Here is a 15424-nt window from a genome sequence, read left to right on the forward strand (position 1 = left end):
GATGAGGGTAAGGGATATACCTATCTGTGATGAGATTTTCTTTTTTAACTAAGCTGAGGGGTGGTGGCACATACCTGAATCCTAGCAATTGAGAGGCAGAGGATGGTGATTCTTCGAGTTCAAGGCCAGCCTGCTCTAAAGAGTGAGTTTCAGGACAGTCAGGGCAACGCAGAGAAACCCTGTATAGGAAACAACAACAAAAACAAAAATACTAAGCAGCGCTGTTTTTTTTTTAATATATATAGTAACAAGAAAATTGACTAAAAATATGAATCCACATAGGCACTTTGCACACACACAAACTCACATACACACACAAACATGCAAAGAGAGAGGGGAGACAGAGATGGAGACAGAGAATGAAGGAGAGTCATATAGGGGTAAAATGAGTCTGGATTCTCCAAATGGATTGATGATAATGGAAAAAAAAACAGAGATCTCCTGTGTCTACTTCTTAGAAGGGATGGTTTGACTTTTTGCTTTGGTGTGACATTAAAATAGGCTAGGTTAGAGTACAATAGTAAATATTGTAGCTTTAAAAATCTTATTGCACTGTTGAAAGATCAAACTTTGAATAAGAAGTGATAATTCACATTTTGTTCGGACATCTCTGCTTCTTGGAATTCTTAGTGAAATTTTTATCTCTTCTGGCAAAAAATTTAAATGCCTGTAATTCATGTTGTAAATGCCTCTAGGTGAACGGTAGGCAAAACATTTCAAGATGCCATTTCAGTTTAGGTTGTTTTTGAAGTATTCAGGGCTTCCCGTACCGACGTAGAGTACTAGTCTTCAGCTTTCATCCCTTCCATCAAAAGTCTGGACACCCAGAGGCAGTGGTTTGAAATAAAGAGTCTCAGCTCCTGTCAGAACCACTGAGTCAGAAACTCTTAGGTAAAGCCTGGTAATCTGTATTTTAACAGGCCTTTCACTTGATTCTGTGACACGATCATGTTTAAGAAATGCATCGGTATGTCTGTCACTCATTCGTTTATTTGAAAATATTTTGAAGGCCTGGGGATGGCTCAGTTGGTTATATGCTTGCTGTAACAACCTGGGGTTTGGATGCCGGTCATCCATGTATAAGACAGGCCTGGTGGTGAGTTCCTGCAAACCCAGAATGGGAAGAAGCAGAGACAGGAATATGTCCGGGGCTTGCTGGACAGCTCGTCTAGTCTAACCATAAGCTCCAGTCATAGTGAGCAAGTGTGTCTTAAGGAGAAGAGGGAGGGAGGGTAGAGTTGGGAGGGGACAAGAGAGGGGGCTACAGGTGGGATACAAAGTGAATACATTGTAATAAAAAAATAAAAGAGTTAGAGACAGAAAAGGTAGTGGTTGATCATGGAAGACTCTTGACATCAACCTCTGGCCTTGACACATACTCCCGCACATCTGCACACATGGACATGTTCACACATATACATACACAGATATGTTTGGTACCAAATGTATATCACATGTTGTTCTGAGTAAATGAACGAGAGGCTAAGAAAGTGATAGGGTATCTGAAACAGAGAGGAAAGAATTTTCCAGGTGTCTGCTACACTAGAATTTAAGAGCAAGAAGCAGACAGACTAGTAACGGGGTGAACTTGAACAGAAAAGACAGAACTGATGGGAAAACAATTACTACTTCTCACTGTGTATACGGGGCCGACATACATACATCAGATGTAGAGACATTGAAGAGAGGAGGCATTGTACTACTGTGGGAGACACAAGGATTGGGTTAGAGCATGCTTTCTACAGAAGAGTAGGAGATTTATGGACTCTTGACATGTAGACATAAAACAGAGGGATTCCAGGTGGCAGAAAGAGATCCGTCATCCATTAGGAAAAGGGAGGAGGGGGTCAGCGGAAAAACAATAAAAAGGTCTGACATCCTGAAATCTGATATCCTCTTGAAACACCCCACATTTTCTACCTGAGCCCTGTGCTTTGTGCTGTGGAGTGGGGAGGGTTTTAGAAACACATACAATATAAAATATGTTATGATCTATGTGGTGTCCAGTTTCCAAACACATTGCCTTGAACCTCTCTGTGTTTTCCTGGAGGCAATTCTGCACGCTGTACGTCATCACCTATTATATTCATACGCCTCCCTCTGCCTCTTTGTTTTGTAAAGTCAATGTGAACCACACATTGCGTTTTGAATGATTGTTCATTAAGCACATAGCAAAGCAAAAGTAAGATAATAAACATCAGGAAACAGACAGATAGCAAAAACAACGTCAAATGGGGGAGGTGCTCAGAACATCTAGCTGAAAGAACTGGGGAAGCTCCTGTAAGACAGCCAGATGGAGTTTCCAATAGAGAGAGGCCCTGGCAGAGTAGAATGTCCCCTGAGGCACGACTTCCAATTAAAAACAAATAGCAACAGCTTAGAGATACCATCAAGTCAGGGGCTCACAGACACGCAGGAGCAGCTGACTAGAGAAGCGGAGGGAGCCAGCTGAGGTTCCCCACTGAGCCTTCTCCAGGGCTGAGCATCTCATCCTCTCTTTCCCACCAGGGTCTCATCTCCTGGGGTAAACAATAGTAACCTCTGTTGGAAATGGTGCTCCTTCTGCCTGTTCTAAAGAGCACAGTGGTCTTACTTTTGGGATGTTTTGCTATTCTCATCTTTTTGTTGTTGTTGTTGTAGAGGTAGGAGTCAGCTCATTACCACACAAGGGGCGGCAGTGGACACTTGATATAGAAATGCTTGGGTCTGAAGCAGAAGGGCCTCCAAAAATGTCTAGACTTTTTTGGTGAGATCAAACAGCACATGGTAATCCTCCAGCATAAAGTACATAGTACTCTCCCCCAATCCTTTCCTTCACCTTACAAATATGCTAAGGTTCTCCCTCCCCGCAAGACATGAATTAAAAACAAACAAACAAACAAACAACAAACCCCACTTAGATGAGAACGCTTTACACCCGGGGGCCCTTTGTGTACAGGTGTCTTCCTTGTTCCCTTGGAAGAATAGCATGACTTCTAAGATTAGTTTCAGTTCTTGCTGCAGTGGAGATTAACGGACTTGTGTTCACTAAGGGGGCAGGCTTTCCCAGGAGTTCCTGAAGCCTCTCCCATGTTGTTTTCCTCATCTTCTTGGTTTCTGCATCCTTCCACTTTAAAAAAAAAAGAAAGGAAGGAAGGAAGGAAGAAAGAAAGAAAGAAAGAAAGAAAGAAAGAAAGAAAGAAAGAAGAAAGAAAGAAAGAAAGGAAGAAAGAAAGAAAGAAAGCTCTCTCTGTTGAACTGCTCATGACAGAAGGTTTCAAGTCCCTTCTGGCCCCTCCTGGCTCTGTGTAATCCTCCTGCTCCAGCTTTCCCTTTCCTGCCCTGCCCCCATCCTTTATCTCTGTACTGGAGTCCTCTGTGCTTGGCCGGTTGGGAGCGCAAAGCCTATCTTTGAGATTGATGAGAAACCCTTCTTCTTCTTTGAGCCTACACAACTCTTCCAAGCGGGAGACTGCAGTTTTCTTCTGTGAGTCCTCTATGGTAAAAGCAAACTCAAAAAGTTTAGAGGGTGCCTGTTGCAGAGACACCCTATCTCTGGAAACAGGGATAACCACAGCCTGGTGTGTGGAGACTTACAGGACGGAGCTTGGATAAGGAGAAACAGTGACATCGACACAGCAAGCAAGTGAAAAAATAGTGTCCTCTTTTGTTTTATAATGTCTTGTCTCTTCGATCACTTGTATATTTTATTTTCACACATTTCATGTTTTTTTTTTCTTCTTCTATCACCCAGATTCTCAATTTGGCATAAAAATGGGGCCAAAACAAATTCATCTGTCTCTATCTTCTCTTCAGGTTCCTGACTTGAACCCACAGACGTGTTTGCTTGTATGGTGTCGAGTTGACTCTTCATATATATAAAGAAGCTATTTGTTAATCGGGAATAAAACTCCTTTGTATTTTTCTTCCTTTTTAGTTATTTACATCCTGGGTAGAAAATAAAATTATCTCTGGAATTTACCTTGTGTTCCCTGAAGCTTCAACTAGCTTTATTTATTGCAATGGTACCGAAAATCACCACCTGGAAACAACTACTTTCACAAAGGACACAGACACTCATTAGCTTCCGTTAATTAAAAGAACACTCCAATATGATTCTTGCCTCTATTACCTTCCCCTGTGTGCTCCATCTCCCTGTTTGCCCTTTTGAATATGCATAAACTACACATGTAGAGACCCAGGGGGCTCTCTAAACGCACTGGTGTCTGAAGAACAATTCAGGAAGTAATAGGGATGGATGGCTTGCTGGGTGTCTGCCTTCTGAGTCGTGTTTTCTAGTGTCTGACCTTCTGAAATCTACCAGAGTAGTAGATAAAACAATACCCTAAAAACAAAGGAAATACCTACGAATTTATAGTGTTGGCAGAGCTAGGCATTGCTTTGTATTATATTGGCTTTTGTTTTGTAGGTATAGCATGGACTAAAATCCTACGCATTTTAATTTCCATTATTTTCCTCTTTGTGTTCAAAAGGAGAAGAAGACGAAGAAGAAGAAGAAGAAGAAGAAGAAGAAGAAGAAGAAGAAGAAGAAGAAGAAGAAGAAGAAGAAGAAGAAACCTTTGGGTTGAAGCCACTACTTTGTGTACTAATATAAGCTTCCCATGCCATTGTCTCTTTCAACACATCATGCTCTTTGTTTCTCCTCCTACCTGATGGAATTAGTTTACACTGACTGAAACATTAAAGAAACTGCCAGAGAAAAAACAACCAGCGTTTGCTTTGTGGTTTTCTACTTCAGATTTTCGAACTTTGTGTATATCAGGCATTTGGAGTCTGAAGGGAATCATTTAGTGAGAACTCATGCTGAGGACATGAAGAAACATAAATATGACAGGCTGTTTCCAATTAGAGGAGAATCAGTTTCTATCTTCACTCACAAAAACAAACAGGAATCTTTCCTACGCTAATAAGAGGCTCTTTCAGTGATGAGATGGGAAGTAAGAGTAATGACACCTCTGCCCAATTATTCCCCCTGAGAAGCCAGGACAAAACAAGGACACTAACAACCACTCCGAAGCTGCAGGTGTCCATCTATCTCCGATAGAGACAAGAAACATCTGAAAATCCAGACTGTGACACAGGATGGTAGAAAGTAGGTGAGTCACTGTCCCTCCGTTTTGCAGAATGAAGGTAGTGTGTGTGCATGTGTGCATGTGTGTGGTGTGTGTGTGTGTGTGTGTGTGTGTGCGTGTGTGCGTGTGTGGCATGTAGAACATATGAGGTTGTCAATCAGAAGTTCAGTGACTCTACTGCCAAGCTCTGAGAATTCTTAGAAGTCAGGAATGCAACTCACTACATAGCATTCACGATCCTCAAGAGGCAGAAACAACTGGACCCCTCCCCCCAACTCCTACTTTCCCTCTGACAGATTGACTGACCCTCTTTCCTCTATCCTTTGGGAGTCTAGAGATGGTTTCTCAGAAGAAATTGCTCAGATAGTCTTGACGTCATAGATAGCAAGCACAGGAGGACAGTGATTTGGTTCTGGATAGAAAAAAAAAATGGGTGTAAAAAACACTGAAGTGTTTTTTAGACTTAAGTGCATCATTTAAGCTGAATGGAGCAGCAGTGGAGGTCATTCCTCAAGGAGATTAAAGGTCTAATTTCCTAGAAAGGTCAGAACCTGATGATCTGTGGTCAAGAGAGCAGGGTTCCCCTCCAATATTTCACTGTGAGATCCAGCAGTGACCCAGACCTACTGCTGGATTCAGTGTTTCCCCTCCAAAATCTGGTTGTTGCCAATGGGATGGCAGGGAAATGAGCCTTTGTGAGATGGCTCCTCCCTCTGTGAGAGAGGACGGCCCTTGGTAACCGGCCTCCAAGGAGGAGTTGATTTGGTTCTTTTCCACTTTTGCATTGTAATGTAAAGTAAAGATAAAAAAGGAATTTGAAAAATATCAAAGTATTTTATTTCCTTACTAAAATGTCTTTAAAATGTAAGTAATTACAAAAATCAAATATGTGAAGAAGCTATGTTCTCCAGCTTAAGTTATCTATAGAGAAACCATTTGTCAAATAAGTTCACTAACTAAAGCTAGATATATCCTTTTTCTAAAAGCATTATGTTCTATATTTTCTAAATATCAAAGGTATAGGCACCAGGAGTTGAGGGGTGGCTCAAATGCATGTGTGCTCATGCGCCCACACACAGACACACAGAATTCAAAATAATAAGATACACACAAAACACCCTAAAAGTGCTAAGTAATATAAATAAGACCTAACAAAAATAATTTGATTTAAATTTATGAGCATAAAATGTGGAAGGAGAAAACAAACTTTAGAGGAGGTAGAATTAATTGATGAAGTCTAAAGCAGGGGGAATTATTATATTTTATGTATATTTTAATATATGATCTAATAAAAGGAATATACTATATTTGTCTAAATAAAAATTAGTTTTATAACTATAAGCTTTCCCTAACATTTTATCACAGCTATTTTAATTAATATATAAAAGTTGGAAGAAATTTACAATATGCATCTGTATAGCCAGTGTTAATCTGTCCTTTTTTTTTTTTTTGACAGTTTTTGAAGTAAATTGTGGACTTTCCCTTTGATTCCTTAAACTTATCATACAGCACTTAATGACATTTTACAAAATGAGTTTTAAAGTATTTTAAAATTTTATGTGTGTGCTTGTTTTGCCGGTGTGTGTATATATCTGGTGCTCACAGAGCCAGACAAAGCCATTTGATATCCCTGAACTGGCGTCAGGAATGGCTGTGAACTTCTGTGTCGGTCCTGGGAAGTGAACCTGGGTCCTCTGCAAGAGTGGCATGGGACTATCTCTCCAGTCCCTCCTAACGACATTTTTGCCAACAGCAGACCACATACAGGACCCAGCTTTGTTGTGACTGGTTCAGTTTGTGAAAGCCCCTTACGACTGCTGCACCTTGACAGAGTCACTTAACCCATTTCCCAGAATGCATTCCTTGCTCTGAAGTAGTGCTTGACTGCCTGCACTCGTTGAAGTGACTTTTTTCATGATGAAAGTATTATTTGTCCATCGTAGAAAACTGGCAGTTACAGATACAAAGTTTCCAAACCTATCACCCCAGCAGCATGGTGCTAGGATCTCACTTAATCCATTTCAAACTTCTAAGAAGCCACACTCTCTCTATTTCACAGATGAGGAATCTATAAAGAGGAATCTATAAAGCCTCTTTGTAGGTCCCCCCAGGACACAGCCAGGGTGTGTGCCCCCGTGTCCTGCTCCTGTAAGCTGAACTGTGTGCTTCCCTTCATTTCCGCTTTCCTCCTCCCCTCCTCCAGGACACCCACTGTTGACTCCGAGTCTTCGAGAATTTTCTCCGGGTTCGTGCGTCCTCATAACTAAGTGATGGTGTTTCTTATGTTGCTTTATAGTCGGTCCTTCTCGATTACAGCTTTTCAAGCGAGGGTACCTTACTTAATAACTGCTGGACTGTTGACAGCATGAACTAAGCGGGTACGAGTCTTCTCTTCCGTGAGCTGTAGATTACATCCTTAGGGTCACACCAGGAATCACGGGGCTAAAGGTTATACATAATTCCCAACGCTGATAAAACACGCCTAAATTTGCTATCCGGGATGGTGTTTCCCACCGCATTATAGAATGTTTTCTACCTGGTGAAGTGAGATTTTCATTCTGTCAGGCGATCCTCTGACTGCTGACAGGGCGTTTCGGATTCCAGGCCCTTCATCTTGCTATTTTTCTCCAGACATCGCCCGTACCCCACCTCCCTCCCCTGAGCTGACATGCTCATACGATATTTTAGTTTGCCTCATGCAGAAGATCAACCCGTTTCACACTAAAGTGAGGCTCGCTGAGATTTTGTTTTCATGCCGTTTACTTTCTGGGACGTGCAGAAGAGGCAGCCAAGCCAGCCTGGAGCATCTTCGTGACAAGAGAAGTGTTTGAGTTTTCACTTCAAGGTTGTGAGGGAAGAGAGGATTTTAGAATCCATTTGTACCCAGGTTTCTGGAGCTTTGACACAAGCGGTGAGGGAGACTCTCCTCAGCAAGCTGAAAGGGTGATTTCAAAGGTCAGCTTTGAAGCATCAACCCTAGCGCTGCAGCAGGGGGATGCCCTGAACTCGTTTACGGATGGGTCACTGAACAGATAGCAAAACACCGTGGCAGAGCCCGGTTACTTTGGGGGCAACAGGAATGAGAAGCCAAGGCAGGATAAAGGAATCTTCAAGCCGAGGAAAATTGAAGGTATACAGGCCTGGAGGCCTTTGAGCCATTGTCTTAGGGTTTCTATTGCTGCGATGAACACTATGACCGAAAAGCAGGTTGGGGAGGAAAGGGTGTATTTGGCTTACCCTTCTACATTGCTGTTCATCGTTGAAGGACATCAAGATAGAAACTCATCAGGGTGGGAACCCGGAGGCAGGAACTGATGCAGAGGGCATGGAGGAGCGCTGCTTGCTGGCTTGCTTCTCCTGGCCTGTTCAGACTGCTTTCTTATAGAACCCAGGACCACCAGCCCACGATGGGACCATGTGCAATGGCCCGGGCCTTCCCCTGTCAATCACTCATTAAGAATATGCCTTACAGATAGGTCTTACGGAGGCATGGTCTCATCCCTTCAGATAATTACAGTTTGAGTGTCGAGTTGACAAAACCAGCCAGCACAACCTTGCTCTCTGTGTGGGGGAGTCTGCAACTCTCACAGCGTTAGGAGCTCTAGCACCCAGACACTGGCAACACAGAACTTGGCTTTTGCGGCTTAGGCAATGTATTAGGTCAATATTTACTCTTCATTTTCCATGAAATTTACATAGGAAAACACAAGCCATAGAAGACTAAAGATGGAAAGGAATGCTTACAAGGCTCATGGTACTCTCTCTTGGGCGACCATTACCTTCACTCTGTTCTGTTTTTCTTTTCCACAAATATATATATATATATTTACACACATGATACAAATGATAATAAAAAATGAATTTAGACTGTCTCCGCTTTGGTAGAATCTGTCTTCATGTGCAGCGAGTTCCCGGCAACTGGAGATGCTGTTCTTTGTAGACCTCTTTTTACATGTTAGTTGCAACTGATATGGATGTGAATTCTGTATTGGTGCATTTGTAGTTTAAGTCTTAAAAGACTTGGTAGCAGTTTAGTAGTGGGTTATAATTCAAAGCCAGAACTGAGATCCGTCGAGACTTATGGGCACAAGGTGACTGGCTGTGTGTGTCTGCACTTAGATGTGTCAACATTTGTCCCAGCCCAGTGTGGCCCTTGGCTTAGAGTATGTAACTTAAGCTCTAGGAGTATGGGTGCTTTCCTTCCTTCCTCATGATACTATTGAAGAGGGTCTATGAGGAGAGATCGAACAAGAAAAACTTGCATAATGTGATAGTATTTCCAATCGAACTTCAGTGGGCAGGAAGGGGTGTTCTGAAACGAATTTGAAGTTAGTTGCTATAGTCAGCTGAGTGGTGTTGAGAATACAAGAGCAATGTGTTCAAGATTTTTGAAGCAGGCGTGAAAAATGTCTCCAACACTAGGAAATAATAGCATTGTATCTCTTGCTGGTTTGAAATTCTTGGCATGTTAATTAGTCTATAAAAAAAGAGCCTTGCCACTGTCACAAGGCAAGTTCTGAAAGCCTAAGGCTTTTAAACTTGAAAGAGCACAGTGAAGGACGGGACTCATACAGAATGTTCAGAGTGTATTGCAGAAAATGACAAAAGTTGATTAATTACTTATATTAAAACTTAAATTGCAAGGATGGTATTAACATTCTGAAGTCAGCCACTTCCTTTAATTTGCCTCTTATAGCTAGGAACCTATCTTCCTCACTATTTCTCCTTTAAAGAGAACAATTCTACCTTTTCTTTTTTGTAGTGGGTTCCCCTTGCCTCACACTATAAATATTTATGATTTACTTACATAATTAATATATATCTCTTGATAGATTCTTGGTGAATTCAAGAGCAAAAATGAGCTTGTGAATTGAATTGAATTCTTGAATTAGAATCTTAATTTTTAAAAAAATGGAAGATAGCAAGTTTCTTTCTGATCTTTGACAGGAGGTTTTCAAACTTTTTATTAAGTAGAATGTTAAAAAACATCATCTCACAGCAATACCATACTGACTCCTTCAAGATGTTCACCAGGCAATTAAACTAAAAAAAATTATGTCTATAAGCTATGCTTAAAAATTTTTAATTCAAGGTACATACTTATCACATTTTATTTATAATAAATACCTATTTTAAAACTCAATTTTTACATTTAATGATGGCATCACTGTCTTGCACTTGGTTTGAATCACAGACCATGAGAATATGCTTTCTAGAATGTGTGACATCTGAGACACCTCATCCATAATACAGGGCACTAAATAGTCCTTCCTTCCTTCCTTCCTTCCTTCCTTCCTTCCTTTCTTCCTTTCTTCCTTCCTTCCTTCTTTTGTTCCTTCCTTCTTTCTTCTTTCCTCTGTCTTTGCTTCCATGTGGTACAGGATTTGAGAGGAACCTTTCATGGCTCAGTGGTACATGACCCAAGGACCTTACATGCCAGACACCTGTAGTCATCAAAGATGGATTGTGGCTGCTGTGTATTGTCTCATGCTAATGAAGATTAAAGATGTGGATTCTTGCTGAGGTATGCAAAGCAGAAGCTGGCTTTTGTAGGCTTAGATTTTTCAAAAAAACTACTTTATTTAGGGCTCCTAAACACTTCTACCTCCCTTCCAGCCCGCTGACCAGAGTTCTGAGAAAGAAGGTTATTAGGAAAAGAGGGTTGTGGACCTTTTTAGACATAGTTCCTTGGGGTTGATGCCACTCTTCGTTGTCTGGATACCAGCAGTCCAGCCAAATAGCAAATACCACAAAGCAACAGGAATCATCATTAGCAGCAGCAGCAGCAGCAGCAGCAGCAGCAGCACGACTCAGCAGAAACAGCAAGACCGCCAAACCAGCAAAAGCAGCAAGACTCAGCTGGAGTGCCATGAGAAATTCTGTGGAGCGTTCCTCTCCGAGAAGTGTAGAAAAAGGAAGACCAGAGAAGCTATGTGAACCTTACAAAGCATATCGACGCAAAGGTGGTGTTTCCCTGTCCGTGGGCTTCTATTTATTCCTTCTCAGAGTCCACATGAGGGTGTTTTTCCAGCTGGCAAAACCCACACCCTTGCATGACACAGTTTCCAACAAAATATCACTTGCCCTCTCATGTGTCTGTTTTCAGCTGACCAAGATCATGTGCTTTCTTAAGTGTTTGTTTTCAACTGAGGATGAACTAAAAACATTTCCACATCCCACATTGGGGACCAAACCCAAGAACCACATAAAAGAAACCGAAACTTCCACTATAGACTTTAGTAAGAATTGTTGCAGAGGAGTAAAAAAATAATGAGGTAAAGTAGAAATTAAGGAAAAGCAAGAGAACTCTTGAGAGTTGGGAGTGGTATACGAGAAAGAAAACAGCCATTGAATTTCTTCATCCAAGCATTTTATAGGGCAATGTCAGAAAGTGGACAAAGGCTGAGGTAATTTCTATTGAAATTGGTTAATTCCCTGTGCTATCATGGGCTGAGCCAGTGAGTAGCCCATATACTTCATGGCCCAACCAGGGAGGAGAACATGTGCTGTTTAAGCATTATTCACCATCTTGCCAGTATTACTGCCCTCTGACCTAGCAAGTGTATACACTGCTGTTAACTATGCCAGGTTCTCTTTGTTCTCGTATTTACATGACTAGCTTGTAGATTTACCATGACAGAGAGTTAACTATTCCATCTGACCAGATGTGCAGCTGTAGTTGTTCTTGGTTACCTCATACTTAGTTCCTCGTTGATAGGGTGGTCTCTGGTGAGCTCCTGTGACGCTGGTTCTCAACCTGTGGGTCGAGATCCCTTTGGCAATCCTCATCTCCAGAAATATTTACATTATGATTCATAACAGTAGCAAAATTACACGTATGAAGTAGCTACAAAAATAGTGTTATGTATGGGGATCATCACAACATGAAGAAATCTATGAAAGGGTCACAGCATTAGGAAGGTTGAGTACCACTGTCCTAGGAGGATAGCTTCTACAAGAAGCTTACTACTTTGTTACAATCAGCTATTCAGCTATCCAGTGCCTCCGGGTCTCTTCCTATCTAACTGCTCCTTTCCTACACTCACTGGCAAATACTAGGTATGTGCCCCTTTCACCAACCCCTCTTAGCCCCTGATAACCCTGATTCTCTTCATTTCTGAAAGGTCAACAATTTAGCTTCTGTATAGAACTGAAAACATTCCGTATTTGTCTGTCTTGCAACTGACTTATTTCACTTAACATAATTTGTTCCAGTTCTATCCTGGTTGCTGCAGATAACAGAATTTCATTCTTTTGTGGTAGAGTAATATGCCACTGTGGATATGCCCAGGCTTTGCTGCTCAGTTCATCAGCCAGTGGATAGCCTAGGTAGATTTGTATCTTGTTTAGTGTAGATGGTACTTCAATAAACAGAAAGCATCATTTTAATACCTCTGGAAAAGAATTCTCTTTTGAGGAGCATCCAGATTGTCAGTCATACTTCATGCACAATACGTAATGTTTTAAAATCAAAATTTAACACTTAAATTTAATTTCTGTCTTTCTATTGTAGCCCTGGCTGGTCTGGAACTCACTCTGTAGACTAGGCAAGGCCTTAAACTCACAGAGATCTGCCTGCCTCTGACTCCTGAATGCTGGCTACTTTAAAACAAGCTTAACTGGCACACTAATTATATATAAGCACAAGGTTTCAGTGTACCATTTCAATACATGTATATCATTACATCTGACTAAATTATTGTTTTCAATGTTAACATAACAAGTGTCATTTTTAGAAAAACTAACGTGAGAAAGAATTAGAAGTCTCAAATTTAAGGACATGCTCCAAATTCAAGACAATATTTCTTGGTGAAAACTTGTACTTGCCAACACCTTCGTGTGCACCCTCTTCCCTGCTTAAAATATTTTAAACACCAAGCAAATTACTGAGCGGCCACAGGGAATGCCAAAACAGAAGTGACAGGAGCTCTATGTCTTTGTCTCTAGCACCCCTGTGCTGCTCTGGTTTGCAGTGAATTTACTAGAGTCAGTCCTTACCTGGCTTACTTCATTCATCTCACTTCAGTTAAAGAATGCCAGCCTTCCAACAAGGTCCACCTTTCAGCTGCCAGCTCACTCTGTTAGCTGTGAGTAATAGCATGAAGTAGACTTACAACCAGTTCTTAACTCCTCAGACTCCGTGTAATTAACCAGTGAATTGCTTGATTCTTTATTTAAATGCTTGGTAGTGACTGATTCCTGTACCTCTATTCTCCAGCTCGGGCACGGATAAGAAAGCACATAGCATTGTGCCTGTATTACCCAGTGACAACTCACGTGACATTTTACGGAAAAGAAAACAGGCTGAGAAAGATTAAGCACAGCAAGTGTGTGTAGGCATTTTGTTGTACATGCCTGGTACCTTGGGAGGCCTGAAGAGGATGTCAGATCCCCTGGAACAGGAGATGCAGATGTTTGTGAGCTGCCACGTGGGTGCTGGGAATCGAGCCCGTGTCCTCTGAGAAAACAGCAAGTGCTCCTAACTACTGAACCATCTCTCTAGGCATCAAAAGCATTGAGGCTTAGACATGCAACCAGTGGAGTGGCAAGGATGATCTTACTGTCATAGGGAGGTATCGAGACCTCAAGAAAACCGAAGGCATCCTTGAAACAGTGACCCCATTAAAATCTTCACAAGAAGGGAATTGGGGGGAAACTTCTGCCGCCAGGAGTAAACTGCCGAGGGTGGGCCTCTGGAAGAGGACCCAGTCTTTGAGAGGAAGACGCCTATTGGTTCAGCCACAGAACAAAGTCATTACGTAAGTTACAGGACAAGAGGAGGGTAAACACCATAGAAAATAGTCTTGATAAGTTTTTCTTTTTGGAAGAACATCAACAGTGAATTTTGAGCTATATGTGCTGATTCATGCACATCAGCCCAGCCCAGGCTGGAAGATTGTTAGATCAAGGCCAGCTTTGACTGCATACTACCACCCTGTTCCTAAGGAAGAAAGCAAACAAACCAAACAACAACAACAAAAAACAACAAAAACTCTTCATACAACATATTTACTTTACGTTCATTGTGTTTCTAACTGATGAACTATGGCATACTAAATAATAGCACATTTTCTATATCGCTATCTTTGTAGTCACTTATAATCGCAGTAAGAGAGGAGAAAGGAGTTTGAGAGCCAGAGAAGATTCTTTCTTTTCCTCCCTGAGTGGTAACAAATGGTCAGGAGAGCAGAAACCACACTCACACTCCATTGTACCCTGCATGCCTGTATTTGCAAGCCAGGATAGGTGAAAACCCTGGAGAGGGGAATAAAAACTCTGCTCCATGGGAGCCCGAACAGTGCTGGGGTCAACATCAGCTCACTGTGAGATAAACACCTTTAGAGTCTTGTCTATGTGTTTGGATTCTCTGAATTAATTTCCATATAAACCGTTCATTAGAAAACAAGCAATTCAATGTGTGCTAATTCTACGTTCGTGTATATAACATTAAAACTCAGTGGTAATCATAGTTCATTGTTTAGGACTCAGAGCAAGAAATAATTTTTGGAGGAACAGTTTATCATTGTTGTTGTTAAGACTTAGTGATTTGTGGGTTTGTGAGAAGGCACACGAGATTTTAGTCTTGTTTTAAATTCCCTATCAACTTGCCTACTGTGTGCCTTGTGCCCTGTTGGACTTCTCCCATGGTTTTGCATTGGAGGGCAGCTGGCAGCATCACTGAGGAGGCAGTGAGAAGGCATCAAGGGAGCTCAGAAGAGCACCTGAAACCGAGGCAGGTGTGATGGAATTAGCCTACTTCAGGACACCTCTTTGTAATGATGACTGAGTATCATCTCTGAGAGGACCACTGCCTCTTAATGCTTCTGCCAAGGTTTCCTGAATCTTCTTCTCTCTGACCTGTGAGTGTGTTGATGGGCCTTCAGCCCATCACTGACCTTCCAGCAATCTCCTGTCTGTGCAACTTCAGTTTGGCTTGATAGTCTAAAAGGTATGGCTTTATATCCTTAACAATCTCTGAGTGAAGGAATCCACAGAATTTCCTAATCTTTCAAAATCTAACATTTTAAAATGTGTATGTGTGTGCATGCTTGTGGGCCTGCGGGTATATTCATATGTGCTTGTTTGTGAGTGTGTGGATATTCTCATGTGTACATGTATGTAGGTATGTGGGTATACTGTGTGTACTTGTATGTGGGTAAGTGTGCATATGCGTAGAAGCCAGAGGACAATCTTGAGTGTCATTTTCTGGTAACAATCCTCATCATTTGAGACAGGGTGTCTTACTAGCCTGGAGCTTACTGATAAAGTTAGACTATCTAGCCCAATGCTTCTCAACCTATGGGTTTTGACCCTTTTGAGGGGTCAAATGACCCTTTTATGGGGGTCACCTA

The 15424-nt window shown here is 41.6% G+C and overlaps 1 long non-coding RNA gene across 1 annotated transcript in view; it reads left to right on the top strand.

Moving 5' to 3' along the window:
• Positions 1-15424, top strand: part of LOC132654891 (uncharacterized) — a 110653-nt gene that overhangs the window by 28545 nt on the left and 66684 nt on the right. The window contains exon 2 of the long non-coding RNA XR_009592498.1: positions 4473-5096. This is a non-coding gene — a long non-coding RNA (uncharacterized LOC132654891). The remainder of the gene's footprint in view (positions 1-4472; positions 5097-15424) is intronic.

This window comes from Meriones unguiculatus, chromosome 6 (genome assembly GCF_030254825.1).
Source record: "Meriones unguiculatus strain TT.TT164.6M chromosome 6, Bangor_MerUng_6.1, whole genome shotgun sequence".
Classification (NCBI taxonomy): domain Eukaryota; kingdom Metazoa; phylum Chordata; class Mammalia; order Rodentia; family Muridae; genus Meriones; species Meriones unguiculatus.